Source organism: Ictidomys tridecemlineatus, chromosome 3, assembly GCF_052094955.1.
Source record: "Ictidomys tridecemlineatus isolate mIctTri1 chromosome 3, mIctTri1.hap1, whole genome shotgun sequence".
NCBI lineage: Eukaryota > Metazoa > Chordata > Mammalia > Rodentia > Sciuridae > Ictidomys > Ictidomys tridecemlineatus.
In genome coordinates, this window is record NC_135479.1 from 13,151,981 (window position 1) to 13,169,054 (window position 17,074).

Below are 17,074 nucleotides of genomic sequence, written 5' to 3' on the forward strand. Positions count from 1 at the left end.
GCTAATACCCAGTGTGGAGGAGGTGGCAGGGAGCACAGAGGAACCAAGGCTCTCCTTGATGATGGAGATGTTAACCGGCACAAACTCAGGCTGGGGTTGTAGCTCAGTAGTAAAGCGCTCACCTAGCACGTGGGAGGCACTGGGTTGGATCCTCAGCACCACATAAAAATTAATTAATTAAGTAACTAATTAATTAATTAATTAAAGGTATTGTGTCCATCTATAACTAACAATTTTTTTAATTAAAAAAAAACAAACGGCAGAACTGCACACAGATCGATTTAACAATATCTATCAAAATTACAAACGCATTCGCCCTTTACCAGCAATACCAGTATCATACACACGGGAAACAACTCATATGTGAGATTACTGTTGCCGTATTATTTGTGTTAGCCAAAGATTAGAAACAGCCAATCAACAGGGACTTGTTAAATAAATCATGATGCATCTACACACATAAAAAGGAATACAGAAATGGAATTGTCTCCAAGATCCGCTGAGAAGCTTTTTAAAAGCAAGACATAGAATATCATTTATAATGTACTGTTACTTTTGTGGGGGAAAATACAGAGAAATATCTATCGGTGTGTTTTTAGAGACTCACCCTGACTGAAAAATTGAGCAAGGCGGGCCAGCAGCGCATCCAGGGATGACCCCTGGGTGGCTGGGGCCAGGAGGCAGAAGGGGACTTCTAATCTCTGCGTGTTTGTTTGCGCCTTTTAAATTTAGAGATTTAGACCCCCTGTCTTTCCTGGGGAGGGGAAGAGGAAGGTGATGCCTACCTTGAAGGGCTTTTGAAAAACCAAAGCCAGAAAGCGCCTCTGTTCCCTCCTCTTTACTCTCTGTTCCTTTACGTCTCTTCTCTATGATGATAAACAAGCGTCCAGATGCTTGGGTGAGGCACAAGAGGGAAGAAAACAAAAAAGAGCTTTGTTGTGGAATATACCCAATGACCCCAGCGAATCCTGCCGCTCTGAAGTCACAGCCCTGGATTGAATCTGGGCTGACCTCAATTTGCCAGAACCCAGGGAAGGCAGTAGAAGTGACCCGTGGAGGTGGTGCGAGTTTCAGGAACCGCCTTTGCAACTTGTTCTCACTCTCGTGTTGCCCTGAGCTGCCTTGGAGAGTCCAGGCGGATGCCATAGGAAGAGAGAAGCCCCACGGGATGAAAGATCAGAGGAGAGAAAAGCAAGAGGAGTCGACCCAGCCAGCCGCCCTAGGTAAGTGGACCTATGAGCGGGACCACTGTTGGATCCAGCAGAGTGGAGCTGTCCCTGCTGAAGCCCTGTCCACTTGCTGAATCAGGAGCAAATGAATGACTGCTATTTCAAGTTACTAAGTTCTAAGGGGACTTTTACATGGGAATAGAAAATAGATTTGGCTGGGCGTGGTAGTGCACAGTGATTCAGGAGGCTGAGTTAGGAGGATTGTAAATGTGAGGCTAGCCTCAGCAACTTAGCAAAGCCCTAAGCAACTTATCAAGACCCTATCTCAAAATAAAAAAATAAAAAGGACTGGGGACTGGGCTGGGGTTGTGGCTCAGTGGTAGACTGCTTGCCTCATATTAGTGAGGCTCTGGGTTTGAGTCTCAGCACCGCATATGAATAAATGAATAGAGTAAAGGTCCATCAACAACTAAAAAAAATTTTTTAAAAAAGGACTGAGGATGGGCTCAGTGGTTAAGCACCTCTGGGTTCCATTCCCAGTTCCAAGAAAGAAAGGAAGAAAGGAGGGAGGGAGGGAGGAAGAAAGGAAAGAAAGACCAAAGAAAATGAATTCAGGAGAATACAGCTAAAGTGTTATCTTGCTATGCAAATATTATTTTATTTAATCCTCACACAACCACCAAAGTGGGCATTATTTTCCAAATTTTGTAGACAAAGGAACCAAGACACAGGGAAGTCAAGTCACATGACCAGGGCCACCCAGCTCATATGTGGACAACCTGGGATTTGAACTTAGGGCTGTCAAGCTCCAAAGCCTTTGTTTCAGCCACCCCCAGCAGAGCCGACTTGAGGCCTGTGTGTATGAAGAGGCCAAGTTTCCAAGGGAGGCGATTCAGTCTGTCTCTGGCCTTGTGTGACACTGAAACCACTTGGCAGAAAACAAATGGCCTTGGCCTTGGCCCTCAGTAGATGTGTGAGCTGGCACCAGCGCCTGCGACATTTTCTCCAAATGAGAGGTCTGAAGGAGCGAGGTCTTTCAAAAATCAGGCTTTCCAGGCTTCGGCAAATGACCAGGAACCATGTGCAACAGGTCATGAGGGGCGGCCAACAGCCCCGGAGTCCATTCTGTGCCATACCCCTCTGCAGCTCCACTTAAAAACCTCAATCTTAGACCATCAGGTCCCATTCAGAGGGACAGGATCTTTGTGTCAGAAGGTGTACCCATCACAGTCCTTAGGTGCAAGCACCACGATCACTCTAGCTGATCTCAGCCAAAATGGGATTCATTTAACAGACGACAGAGCAGCCCACAGCTTCTGCAGAAGGTCAAGGAGCCAGGCTCCCAGCAGGCAGTGCGTTTGGCCCAGGGCTTCCAGGAGACACACCCCTGGCACTACACGGGCAGCTCAGCCCCACCGCGAGTGCACCCTGCACAGGTGATACGGCAGGACTTCACTACTGCTGCCCCTAGCCTCAGGTCCCTCTCCACCGCTCCAGAACCAGCCAGCAGTGCCTCTGATTGGTGGAGGTCCGGTCACATGACAGTACCATTACCGCAAGGGAAGCTGGGAAAGTGAGTTCTGGTGTCTACCCTGGGGCTAGTGGGAGAGGGACCCTTAATGTGGGAAGCTCTGCAAAAAAAGAAAAAGGAGGGCAGTCTTCCACGCAACAAGCAGCAGGAGTGCCAGAGACCACACTTTCAATCAACAGAGGAGGAAGTGAAGCCCAGAGAGGAGAACCGAGGTCGCAGCCAGCATCTTCACCTTGGCCAACTTCTGGGTCAGTGACTTGGGGTTTCACCGCTGCGTCTCTGTTCATCCTTCAGCAGGTATCTCATGACACCCATGCGAGGCCAGACATGGTTCTGTGACTGGGACACACTGTCAAACATGACTTCAAGCCTACCTTTGGGGAACTAGGTGAGCCGACCAGTGCTGTCCACTCAGTGGCACTCTCCCGGCCACCTGGCTGTATCCGAAATCTCTGATGCGGCGCAAAGCCCCCTCCTCCAGGGAGCCTTCCCCCTCCAGCTCAGCCTGCAGGACCTGCTCCAAATGAGTCATCCCTTCTCCATCCAACAGTCACCAAGCACCAGGGTGCTTAGTCATGAACCAAACCCGGAAACCATGGAGATGCTTAACACGTTCACAGTTTTGATAGTGGCCCAAAAAGGGACTAAAAGGGGCACTGGGGGGAGAGCTGCATTCTAACCTGGATGGTCCAAAACTCTTCCCAAAGGAGATGCTGTTGCAGGTGGCACTGGAGAGCTGCAGGGGAGGAAGGGCACCTCAGGCAGGAGGTACAACTGAGCAAGAGCTCAGGGGTGGAAATGGCCTTTAATCCCACCCTAGTCACATGACCCAAATCAGACACCATCCTGGGCTATGGGCATTTTTTGTTTCCTGAATGTAAGACCCACTCATATTCTTGTCCATATTTTGGAGGCTTTTGCACAGGGCCTGGTGCACCAAAGCCAGGGACCCGGTAACACCCAGAGATTCTTGCTGTTTCCCTGAGGCATGTTCCTAGATCAGGGCCTCCCTGCTCCCTGCTGGTTTTCCACCGGGAGACGATCTGAGGCTTGCAGCAAGAGCCTTTTCCTTTTCTTTCCTTTTCATGTAACACACGTCACTACATTTCCCAAACCTCAATAGCTCTCTAGTGAAAAATAAATATATAAATAAATAATTTTTTTTTTCACAAAACTAATTAGCAGATAGGAAGATGCTAATGTGTTTTGCCAACTGTTATCTCTCCCCAGCTCACTCTCAGCTGGCCTGGAGTTGGGGAGGGGCGCTGGCTGTTAGGAGCCGGCACCCTCAGCGATAGCTGGCAATTCTGCACCCAGTGGTACAGGGACTTCTCTCCACCCACCGGCCGGCCATCCAGCTGCTGGCCAAGTGGACTCCTCTTTTGTAAAGAATGGATCTTGCGTTGGTGGAAGAGCCCGTGATGAGAGAACTTGAGGGTCTGGAGTCGGAAAGATCTGGGTTGGATTTCAGCGTCTGCCATTCCCCAGTCATGAGGCTTCTTAGCCCTAGTTTTATCATGTGCAAGATGAAGGTGCTGAGGAAGCCAGCCCCTGAGGGTGTTTTGAGGATCCTCTGAGATGGTGCATGGAAAGCCTGGGAGCTGGGTAATAGGACCTCACAGATGACAGCCTGGACGCTCACAGAGGTCAAGTGACCTGCCAACATTTACCCCATTGGTAAGCCCCAGCACATCTGCCTCCAGGGCTGCCGAGTCCTGTTCTCGTGATTGTCCACTCTGCCATCCTCTCCCTTGGCAGAGACCAGAATGTCTCCAGAAACAGCTTGGGTCTCAGGTTGACCAGAGTAGCAGAGGGAAAGCCAATGCCCCTCCCTCCAGGGCAGGTTGGATGTCCTGTGCTAAGAGACCCTTGAACACGGTGACCTTATCTTCAGCCAATGCTGCAGCAAGGGAACTCACCTTTGGAATCAGGAGGTTCCTGGGAAACCCTTGGCAAGGGACAACTCTGGCAAGGTGGGTGAGGCAGAGACTGGCCCGCTACTCTCTCTCCATTGTTTGTTTGTTTGTTTTCTTAAGTTGTTGATGGACTTTATATTATTCATTCATTTATATGAGGTGCTGAGAATTGAACCCTGTGCCTCACACATGTGAGGCAAGTGTCTACCACTGAGCCACAACCCCAGCCGCCCGCTGGTGTTTTGTTACCTGCTGCAGGAGAGTCTTCCAGCAGGTGGGTAGAGCAGGCCCTGAAAGATTTCCTTTGAACGTCAGCCTTTGCTGATTTGGGGCCTGCTGTGGAAGCTGAGGCAGGAAGGGCCCGACCTCCTGTTTACACTGACATCAATAAATGCTCACCAGAAACTCCACAACTCAGCAACCCTACAAGGCAGGTCTCACACCAGACCCCACATTCAGATGGGAGAAATTGAGGCCCAAAGAGATGAAGGACCTTGCCCAGGGTCACAGAGCTAGTAAGTAGCAGAGTGGGGATTCAAACTCAGGTCCTCCAACTGTGGCAGCAAACAGCCTTCCCAAGGAGCACCTGTCAGTCATGAGATGAGGCAAGTGAGAGAAAAACTCAGTGACTGCACTTCTGGGAAGGGGGAAAAAAATGGCATCTATACAAGGGCATATGTTGCAGAGCTGATTGGAACAGCATAGTAACCTACATGTCCATCCAAAGAGGATTGGTTAAATCGACTACAGGACATCCAGACCATGAAATTGCCTCTTGCACTATATTAGGACATTTCAGCCAACAATGGGGAACAGATACAACTGTGATCCCATGAGATTATAATGGAACAAAAATATTCCCATAGCTTAGTGACATCGTAGCCATTGTTGTGGCACAACTCATCACTCACATACATGTTTGGTGGTGATGCTGAAGTAAGTACACAAGCCTACTTCACTGTCAGTTGTATAAAAACACAGCACACAGCCTTATATACATAATATAAGTGCATAATACTTGACAATGATAAATGGTCTTGTTATATTTTTACCATACCACACTTTTCCTTACTATCATAGAGTGCCTTCCTTTTACTTATTAAAAAAAAAAAGATTGCTATTAAACAGTGTTGTGTTATGTCCACAGAAGCTTCATTCATCTTGTGTATCAAGTCTCCATTGCTCAAGAGGCGGCATGGAGTTATTGACAGATACCATCTGGTTTGGAAGGGTACTCTACAATGTTCACAAAACAAGGAATTGCCTAATGGCACCTTTCTCAAGACACATCCCTGTCATTAAGCCATGCATGACTGTGTATGCACATTTAAAAATAAGTGGGAAGCTTTCTGTATATTGAAGTAGAATAAGTTCTAGGATTTACTAGGTGAAAAGCACAAAGAGCAGAATAGTGTATTAATAGACTCAGTACCTTTGTATAAAAAAACAGAGGAAAGCCATCATGTCTAGCTATTTTGCATTTTTGTACATGCAAAAATAAATTCTGGAAGGACAAATAAGAAACTTATTTGTGACCCCGGGGACAGTTAGTAGGATGGGGAGGCAGGGAAGATTTCCACTCTCACCATCTATAGTTTTTCTGATCTTTTTATTTTGAAATACAGACTTATAAGAAGTTGCAAAAACGGTACAGAGAGGTCCATGTACCCTTTACCCAGCTTCCCCAAATGGGAACATCTCACCTCATGGTACCACATTATCAACCAGGAGCTTGGGGCTGGGGAAGTGACGCAGTAGCAGAACTCAGAACCTAGAACTTGCCATAGCTCTAGGTTCCCTCCCCAGCACTGAGAAAAAAAAAAAAAAGTCCAAGAGACTGAACTTTTTTCCTCCCGTGTTCTTTCTTTCTCTCCCCCTACTCTTGATTTTTAAGAGTTATGGTAAGAGTAGGGGCTGTAGCTCAGTGGCAGAACACTTGCCTAGCATGTATGAGGCACTGGGTTCGATCCTCAACATCCCATAAAAATAAACAAATAAAGGCATTCTGTCCATTTACCACTAAAAAAAACCCCAATTTTTTAAAATCATGCTAAAAGACATATATCATGAAATTCACCATCATAGTCAGTGCTCTGAAACCATCACCACCATCTGTCGCAGAACTCTCTGCATTTTGTAAACTAAACCCCGTATTCATGAAGCAGCAGAGCCCGGTCCCCCTTCCCCTCTGTAGCCCCTGGCACCACCCTGCTGCTTTCTGTCTCTGGGAACTTGACCACTCCAGCTCTGTCATGTCGGTGGAATCACACAGGGTCACCCTTTGTGTTTGCCTATTTCCTCTAACATCACGTCCTTAAGGGTTATCATGTGCAGTGTGGGCCTGGGTTTTATGCCTTTTAAGAACAATCATGTTCCACTGTACTCGTGCTACCCATTTGTTTACCCATCCGTCCGTCAAAGGACACTCCATTGCCTCTCTCTCTCTGGCCATCACGTACATGGGAACAAAGTGTCTGTTTGAGTCCCAGCCTTCTGTTCTCAATACGCACTCAGAAGTGGAATTGCTGGACCGCACAACGTGTTATTTTTTTTCATAGTAGCCACCTTAATGTGTGCGAGGTGGAGTCTCTACGGGTTTTTCATGAACAAGTCATCCTGTTGCTTATTGAGTTGCTCCCAGGGAAGGCACAGGACCAAGGACATACCTAAGGGACATTGGGCTCAGCCGCCAGCTGTGATCTTGTGGGATCTGATTCTGGGAGGGACACTGGGGGTTGTGTGGGGCCAGGAGCCCTGAGAACAGTAAGGAGTGGGGGGCTGGGGATCTTGGGCTGCTGAATCTAGGGACCTTGGGTCCTTAATTACCACTGCCTTTCGTTAGGGAAGGTGGTTCATGCATCTCCCAAACTGATCAGGAGGTTTCTGAGCCCCAAGGCCAGGGTGGGCCAAGAGAAGGACATATTTTATTAAAAACTTCTCCCTCTTCCCTTGCCATATATTGATCCCACTTTCTAAATACCTCATGAATCCACTGATTTCTCTCCATTTTTTTTCTTTTTCTTTTTTTTGTGAGTGTGGGATGGTATTGGAGATTGAAGCCAGGGACACAACCCCTGAGCCTCATTCCCAGCCCTTTTTATTTTTCATTTTGAGACAGGTTCTCTCTAGGCTGCTTAAGGTCTCCCCAAGTTGCTGAGGCTGGCTTCAAACTTGCGGTCCTCCTGCCTCAGCCTCCCAAGTTGCTGAAATTACAGGCATGTGCCAGTTCACCTGACTTTCTCTCCGTTTTCTTGACACTACCTTAACCCAAACCATCTCCATGTCTTGTCTGAGTTATGACAACAGCCTCCAGATAGATCCTCTCCTCCCTGCCTCTGGCCTTGCCCCTGCCAGCCCCAACTCCACACACAATCCTGGATGATTCTCCTCGGGTGAAAATGTACTTTTTTACTCTTTTGCTTAAGGACAGGAACAAATAGATCCAGCATCAAATTGGAATCTCTCGCCTTGATTTACAAATCCTCCCCAATCTTGCCAGCCTCCATCTCCTCTTTTCTCAGCACATAGAACCCAGTAGGTGCCAATGAATTGTTAAATTACTGTTAGTCCTCTGCATCTGCAGGCTCTGAATAGATGGATTCAACCAAACTCAGATGGAAAATATTGGGGAAAAGATAATTAGTTCTGTTCTGAACATACAGACTTTTTTCTTGCCATCATCCCCTAAACAATGTAGTATAGCATTGCGGACATGGCATGGGTGTTGCCTTAGGTATTAGAAGTAATCTAGACATGACTTAAGAGTATATGTGGGAGAGGGCTGGGGATGTGGCTCAAGCGGTAGCACGCTCGCCTGGCATGCGTGTGGCCCGGGTTCGATCCTCAGCACCACATACAAACAAAGATGTTGTGTCTAAAAAATAAATATTAAAAAAAAAATTCTCTCTCTTTAAAATTTTTTTTTAAAAAAAGAGTATATGTGGGAGAATGTGCAAAGATTATATGCCAATACTGCCTCATTTTATGTAAGGGATTTTAGCAACTGTGGATTTTGGCATCCGTGGCATCTCCTGGAACCGATCTCCTTGGGGATACAAAGCGACACTTGCAAATGTCCTTGCCCCTCTTCCTCTTGAACTCCGGGTTCAGACATTCTGATTAGTTCAGTCGTTCAGGTGACCAATGCTCTCCCTGGGTTGTTCCCTCTGCCTCGCTGCCTTGACCTACGCCACAGTGACCCCCCAGATGTGGGTGGGAAGGATTCCTCCCCCAGGCGGCCTGCTCTGGCCTGAGATCCACCCAGCTGCCTGCTGTGTTGATGAGGATGCTCACCGCGCCTACCTGTCACGGCCTGTTTAATGCCTGTCTGCCCCGCTAAGCGCCAACAAAGGTGATGCTCGCCTTATTGCGGTATCACGCACCCTGTCATCCCTCCCTAAATATCAGCAGAGTGATGACTGCGTGGAGCAATGACCAGAAAGTCCCGCCAGCGCTTCCCCCGCGGAGGAGGAAACAGCACGGATGTTACTGATTCTACTCCCCTGTCCCGAAAGGCCCTAAACAAGCCGCATGCAGATGGGCAATGGCACTTGGAGGACAGTGCAGTGCCCCTTGATGGGAAATGTAGGACTCGGTTCCTCACTGGGGCAAGATCAAAGCCCTGCTACCAGGGCATGTCCTCTCCCCATGCGAGGCTGTGAGGCTGGCCTCAGAAAGGAGAGGACTTGCTCTGGTAGGGGGTGCTTACTTCTTGGTTCAACTGGGGACCGGGGACTCTGCTCTCACACGGGTGACACTGAGTTGAATGAATCCCCATGCGAGTCCACACATGGAGCAGAATCCATCCCTCTCCTGGAAAGGGCAAAGAGGAGGAGAGAACTGGGGGAGCCCCCTCCCCAGCTGAGTTTGCAGAAAAGGAGGGCAGGGGTCTCCTTCTAGGGGGTAAGGAGGTTGAGTCAAGGTTGAGGGCCTGGTGGAGATGGAGACCTGGAGAGAAAGGGGCAGTGGGCTGGGAGAGGGCAGGACTGAGCTAGGGCCACCATGGTGGGGTGAAACTCTCCTCTCATCCAGAACAAGGCTGGGACCAAGTGGCCCATACACCTCCACTCATGGAAGTCTTGGGCGAGACCTACCCACAGGCGCTCCTAATCTGGGCCTTGTCCGTTGGAGAGCAAAATGGAGGTGCAGGGTGCCCCAGAGGGGGGCACCCTGACTACTGCTTTGGCCAGACCTCCCTAACCATTTTGTTAGGACTCTGTAGCACGGTCCTCCGAGCTCCCAAGCCAGGCCTCTCTGATCATGGCTGAGATCACTTGACCATAGTTCAGAGGAGACCCAAGGGACGGGCACTAGACACCTGCAGTCCCTGATAGGGACAGGCTTCAAAAGAGAAACGTGGAGGCCTGGGGTGTGGCTCAGTCTTGGAGCACTTGCCTAGGACTCACAAGGCACTGTGATCCATCCCAAGCGCCACAAAAACAGGAAAGTAGGGATGCCACCTGACCCAGAGAGCACAGGAATGAAGGGAGGATGGGAGGGCCAAACCACAGGAGCCTGAGGCCAACCTGGTGACTACGGAGTCGGTGACGAGCTCTGTCCAGACAGTCCCTACGCAGGACTCATGGGCCCTGGGTTCCAATGTCCTCGCCTAGATTTGCCCCTGGTGTTTCAGTCAACTTTTGCATCACCGGGACCAAAACACGTCTGATACGAAGGACATCGAGGAGGAAAAGTTGATCTGGGCTCACGATTTCGGAGGTTCAGCCAATGCAGGGCTGGCTGACTCCACAGCTCTGGGCCCCAGGTGAGGCAGGACGTGATGGAGGGAGGGTGTGGCAGAGGAAAGCCTCTCAGGACACAGCAGCCAGGAAGCAGAGAGAGATCCTCCCTTACCAGGAGCAAACTAGGACACCAACAGCACACCCCCAGGGACCTCCTTCTCCTGCCCACAGCTATCATCTAATTAATCCATATCAGCGGATTGAGCCATTGATGGGAATCACAACTCTCCTAATCTCATATTATTGCACTGTCTCACACGAGGGCTTCCGCGGTGACCTCACATCTGAACCACAGCACCTGGCAAGCCACTGGAGGAAAAGGAGCCACTGGGAGATGGCTCAGGCTCCAAAACCAGATGGCCTGGGCCCGGAGGCCAGCCCTGGCCCTGGAATCTGCATGAGTCACTCTGAATCGTAGGGCCTGGGCCCCCAGCAGGGGGTCGCCAGGTGGCCACAGTGCTTAGAAAGCAGCTGGCCCAGGAACACTTGCCATTGTCTATTCTCCAGGCTCCAACTGATTCCTGGGCCTCGATTTGTTCATCTAGAGGATAAAAAGGTCAGATCAAATGGCTTCTAAGTTGCCCCCCAGCTCTGGGGTCAGAGCCCTTCAGACATCAGTTAGGACATCGGGGACCCACGGAGCAGGCTCACGAAGCTACGTGGAGATTTAGGAAGCAGATAGGGAGAGGCGCTCACCCACCTGGGGAAGACAGGGACAGACCAGGCTGAGACCAGGCAGTGGACACCACTGAGCGCCTTCCCCAGGGAATCGGCACTGGGAGGGACTTGTGTTGTCCTCTGGAGCCCCCACTTCTTGGACAGTGGCAGGAAGGAAGGGCACCTGGATCCAGAGTCCTTTCACATGTGGACGGGGGACAGCAGGTCCTCCAAGGGGACACTGGTGCTATGGCTGCAAACGTGGAGCCAATGTCACCGGGGCCAGATCAGCAGAAACCAGCCCCCCAGGTGGGATGGCTGGGTCCAGACACACGGGCTGGGAACCTGCCGACGAGGAAGAACGGCTGGAACAGCACCCTGACGGGTCCAGAGCTTTGAGGTGGCCTCTTTTCCCGTCATCACTGTCCACGCTTGCTGATTTTCCCTCATCTCCCCAAATTCTCTGTCCTGAAGGATTCCGCTCGGCTGCACGTTCCTCGAGGGTCCAAGCCAGCAGCGAGCACAGGGTCCGGCACAGGGCAGGTCTGATAGGTGCCAACCGCATGGGGAGGGTCAGGTGATCCCCCTGCAGATGAGACGTCCACAGAAGCCATGGGCGAGTGACCCTGTGCACACAGAGGTCAGTCCTCTCTGCCCCAGTTTGTCACAGACGCTCTGATGCACCCGCCACACGCCTCAAAGAAGGAGCAGGGATTTGAGGGATCAGGTCACCCACCACCGGTCCGGCCGAGGAATGGTGGGGCCATCCCATGGCCAGAGGGAAAATGCAGAGCAAGTGTGGGGAGAGCCGCGCTCCTGTCTGCCAAGGCGACAAGGCACCAGCCAAACGGGAAAGGCACAGGCCAAAGGGGCGGAGAAGAGCCCTGAGCCAGGACTGCAGGGGCCCCGTCCAGGGCTGAGCTCTGAGTCTGAAGGAGGTGTGCGGCTCTGGGCTGCTTTACTCGACTTTTCTGAGTTTTCTCGTTTGTAAGAGACAGTTCCAATCCCTGCTTCACTAAGATCGTGGTGAGGCTCGAGGATTAATTCTTTATTCCACAAATATTTGCCAAGGACGTTGGTCCTAGTTCCAGGTGCTACAGCCACACAGGTCATCACCACCCAGGGACGCCTGCCCTGGAGGAGCTGATGTCACAGTGAATGTAGGTAAACCTACTAGCAGAACATTTTAGTAAGCCTCGTCGTCTCTGTGACCCAACAACAGTGACTTAAAGGAGGAAAAGTTGGGGGGGCGGCTCGCGGTTTCAGAGGTCTCAGTCCATAGACAGCTGACTCCATTGTGCTGGGCCCAAGGTGAGGCGACACCGCCTGGGGGGACGGCACAGAGGAAGAAAGCAGCTCAGCTCATGACAGGGTCAGGAAGCAGAGAGAGAGAAAGGGGAGGGGTCACAGGGAAGATGCACCCTTCCAGGGCATGCCACCCGTGACCCGCCTCCTCCAGCCACGTCCCATTTGCCAACTTCCCAGTCAGTCCATTCAAACTAGGATGGAACAATAGGCTACAGCTCTCACAATCCAATCACCTCTGAATACCCCTGTATCAAGGAGAACTTTCGGGGCACACCCCAGATCCCAAACATAACACACAAGGTTGGTGGCTCTGATCATTACCAGCAGGTGATTAACTTTTCCTCTACAAGCCGCAGTCAGCAGCACAGTTGGCCAGCAGCCCCAGACCACTGCGGTTGGGATGTATTCATTAGGTCTGTTCACAGATTTCATTTCTCATTTTCTGGGTCATGAAGTTAGGGGTGAATGTGTGCTTTGACTCGGCCAATGCAGCAGAAGGGACATCGTGATCCAGGTGCAAGCTTTCAGAGCTAGCACACAGCCTACCGTGTTTCCTCCCCACTGCTGCAGCACTCAGGGACACCTGTGACCCCAGAGGTTCCTGGGCGGCTGAGAGATGCAAAGCCCCAGGTGGACTTGCAGTATGAGTGAGAAGTGGACTTTTCGTGGCATTTAACCAATGAATTTGAGAGTTGCTTGTTACTGCAGCATAACTGGGCATCTCCTGATGGATAAACTGACACTCCCACCCCCCCACCCCCCAACCCCCGCCAGTGGGAGCTGCAGCAGAGCCTTCCGTCGTCCCACAGGGAGTCAAGTCCTAATAGATCTGGAAGCAACCAGCAGAGAATGTGACCGAGGGGGGACTGCCTTGCGGCTCACTCTGTCATGGAGCACAATGGATGCACATGACATCTCAGATTCACTCTGTGCCAGCAGTGGCTGTAGCAGGTCCCCTGCATCCAGTATCTCCCTGCCCTCCAGCCATGGCTCCCTCTAGACCAGGCCAACCTCAGGACACCACTGAGCTCTCCTTCCTCTTTCCCCCTCTGCCTTCCATCAGCTTCTCCTCCTACACAGCACCCAGTTGCTGCCCTCTCTCCCCCATCTCTGTTTCTTGAGGCTCCTATGACCATTATTTCAGGAAACCAACTCCCTTATAGCCCCTGAGCCTCTTCAAAGACAGATGGGTCCACAAAGCTCCAACCAGGAAAGCAAACCCTTCTGAGTCTGTAGACAGAGAGAATTGAATCCAGGGAATCGGCCACATAGTAGGGGAACTGCTTTTGCTCCTACATCCCACCCACCCCGGGGCAGCGGGCTATTGCTGACTTTTCCTCTGAATTTTCCATTCTGCCGGTGACCCTGCTGACTCTTTCCCATGCCCAAACCCCTTTCTTCCTTACTTACCTCCACCAGAGGTTCCAGAAAAGATACAAAATTAAAAACTGACTTTTCAAATTTCCCTGTAACTAGAGATAGCCAGTTTTGTTTATTTGTTTTTTGATGGAAAGGAATAGACATGGCGGGGTCATCTCTTCCCCCTTTTTCTAGCCTTGAATGCCATGAAAATGACTGGATCTGCAGCAACCATTTTATGACAATGAGTTTTTGGGTTTTTTTTTCCTTAGTACATTAGGGATGGTCAAGCAGAAAGAAAGTTCTTAGGTCTTTAATGACACTACTGAGTTTTTGTTAAGTCACGTCTAGAAACCTCTAGACTTTTCAACGTGCAAAATAACTACATCCTTTACTGCTCAAATTACTATGAGGTTTCTCTCTGACAGCTGGCACCCTTCCTAAATCAGCTCCCCAAGCCAGGATCCCAAGCGTAAAGTTCACTCCCCTTTCTCTCTCATTGGCCGTGTCTGGTATGTCCTTGGGTGCTGGAGATTTGGGTGTCTCCCTTCCTCCTCTCCTCACAACAATCACTGTGTGCATCATAGATCAGACTCCCATGCAAGCCGTCCAATCTTCCCCTCCAAAGCCCCTCTCCCGTGCAGCCGGGGGGGATTTTTCTAAAAGCACATATTAAAGGCACATATACATTGGACAGGGTTATTCCCCCCTCCCTCCCTCCCTCCCTTCCTCCCTTTCTTTCTTCCTTCTTTCCTTCCTTCCCTCCCGGGGGAACGAACCCAGGGGTACTTAAACACTAAGCCACATCCCCAGCCCTTTTGTATTTTATTTAGAGACAGGGTCTTGCTTAGCTGCTTAGGGCCTCACTAATTTGCTGAGGCTGGCTTTGAACTTGGCAATCCTCCTGTCTCAGCCTCCGAGCCGCTGGGATTAAAAAAAAAAAAAAAAAAAACACTTGTTCAGGCTCCCCATTGCCCTCAGAATAAAACCTAAACTGTTCAGCAGTGAGGCAGGGGTGCCCTCGTGATCCGGCTCACCAAGCCTCAGCCGTCCCTGCCCTTGAACTCCCGGCTCCAGTGGGAGCGGCTAACAGTTCCCACCAGCCTCTGCAGTCCTGCTGCCCCCTGTGCTTGCCAACTGCGCCCTGCGCTCCGGTCCGCCCATCCCGCCCTCCTCTCTACCTGCTCCTCCTTCTCGGCTGCGCGAAGGTCTCTGGCTCTTTTATTTGCCTGCGTTTTTCTTGCTCCCTTACCAGCAAGCCAGCTCCTTGACAACAGGGCCGCCAGTGTTATTCATCTCTCTGTCCCCAGCGCCTGCCACACGGCGGGGACTTGATAAATGTGTGTGGAGTAAGGGAGTGAATGAGTGAGTGAATGAATGAGGCCATGCCTTCCGGAACCTGTGAAGTCCGCTGCCGGGAGACGCTCACTTCTTGTATTTTTGCAGGGAGGAGCGAACGCAGTGACCCAAGTCTTTGAAAAGATGCCCGACGCCCTGGCTTTCTGGAACCCTGCCCAGTCTGCGTTGGGAGGGGGACCTCCCGCCTGTGAGCAGCCGTCGCTGGGTTCCTTGCCCTGAAATAAATGGTGTTCTGAGCCAGCTGCCACCCGGGAACGATCCTGAGGCGCAGTTTTCCCAGAAACGTCCCATTCGTCCTGGAATGCCACAGGGAGGTGACAGTGATTCTGGGTCCATCTCTGAAGTTCCCGTGAGGCCTCCTGTTCCCTTCTTGCCTCTCAGGGAGGGGAGATGAGTTTTCCAGCAGTTATGAGACTGACCGCACCCGTCTCAGGAGAGACAAGAGGATGACACCGGGCGCCATTTGTCCAGCTGGTGAAGAATGACTACTGTGTGGATGACACAGCCTCCTGGGCCACAGCAGCTGGGCGCCGACGCCTCCCAGGTCGTCACGGCAGGCAGTAAGAAAGAATCATGAGACCCAGTGGAATGGAACTTGAAATCAATTCGTTTCCTCCAGAGGAGAGAGGCTCCCAGGACATCCATGACATTGGACCCACTGTGTGCTGGAGGGAGGTGGGCTGGGGTGCAGGGGAAAGCTGTTCTCCTACAAGTGGCTGTTGTCACCGTCATCGAGCTCATTGATTTCTCCTGTGTTCCTACCTCCCCTTGGGGGGACGCTGGATCGAAGGCACAGTTGTCAACTCCAGCGCCCTCCTGTGATCCCAGGACTGCCTCCTCTTGTACCTCGGGAGTGTTGGAGTGAAGTGCCTCTTGGGGACAGCTGCAGAGTCTGTGCAATTTCAGGTTTCGTTCAGGAAACAGCAGCTCCTTAGCTCCGCATTAAATCAATTGACGCCAGCAGCCACAGGAGGCCAAGCCGGCTTCCGAGCCCTTCTCTGGAATCCCCCAGCCTCCGTGTACTTGTGGTGTAGGACTGTCACCTGTCTGCTTGGAGCTCCGGGAGGCATATGTGGGCCCTTGACTCTGTACAGGTAGCTCAGGGCCCTCTAAATGGCCCTCAGAGGTTTGCAAAGGGGACACATGAAGGAATGGGCTCCTGGTAAAGGGATATCTGTGTTTCCGGGCCTGGTATTGAGGGTGCAGGTGAGCGGCATATGTGCCACATAGAGACAGGAGGGTGGGGTGGGGTCCAGGAGACAGAAGGCCAGTCCTCCATCTGCATTTTGCTGTTCAGCGGGGTAGCCACGTGCTGCAGTGCGATCTGGTGTGGGTAGGAGACAACGCAGCTCTGGAGGGAGCCAGGAAACGCTGACACCCCAAACGCTGACAGTGACCACCCCAAGCCAGGAGGCTCCCCTCTGGGTTGTCATCACCCCACACCAGGACTCTCGTGAGGACTCCTGGGGACTGGGGGAAGCTGGGGGCGAAGCTGTGAGAGGCACCACAGGCCACAGAGAGAAGAGATGGGCTTGACAGACTGCCAAACTGCTTAACCACCCGGGTCTCGGGCTTCACATCCGTAAAATGGTACCGAGTCGGACGGACCATGGAGGGGCTGGATGAGAGTGAATCCCCACAGAGCACGTACTGCAGCAGCTGGGGGCCTGTGGGGTTTAAGTGGAATGTGTTATCAGCCTGACCTCCCAGGAACATGGACGCACGAGGAGAGAGCAGGGGGCGGGCAGATCCAGAGCTCAAGAGGCCGGGGCAGGAGGCTTGCTCCCAGGACTGGATCCTAGGGGCTCCTGTGCTCCGTCGCAGAAGGAATGAACTTGGGCTCTTCTCCAAAGCCCACCTACCCCCATCTGCCCTGGCTCAGAGCCAAGTGTGTGCAGTTTGGGAGTGGGAGTGTCTCTTGGCTTTTGGGCTAAGGGCAGGAGGCTTAGCTGTGGGTCTGAACTTGACCTCAACCTTCCAGAGCTCAGATCCGGTCCTCCTCTGCCCTTCCTCTCTGCCCCGGAGCAGACACGA

The 17,074-nt window shown here is 51.5% G+C and overlaps 1 long non-coding RNA gene across 1 annotated transcript; it reads right to left on the reverse strand.

Annotated features, from left to right (window-relative positions):
• Positions 1-6,208: 6,208 nt before the first annotated feature.
• LOC144376007 (uncharacterized) lies at positions 6,209-15,189 on the reverse strand. Its single transcript, XR_013435996.1, has 2 exons — positions 14,934-15,189; positions 6,209-12,340 (listed from the first exon to the last, which is right to left on the reverse strand). It is a non-coding gene; the product is annotated as an uncharacterized LOC144376007 (long non-coding RNA).
• Between the last annotated feature and the right edge of the window lie 1,885 nt (positions 15,190-17,074).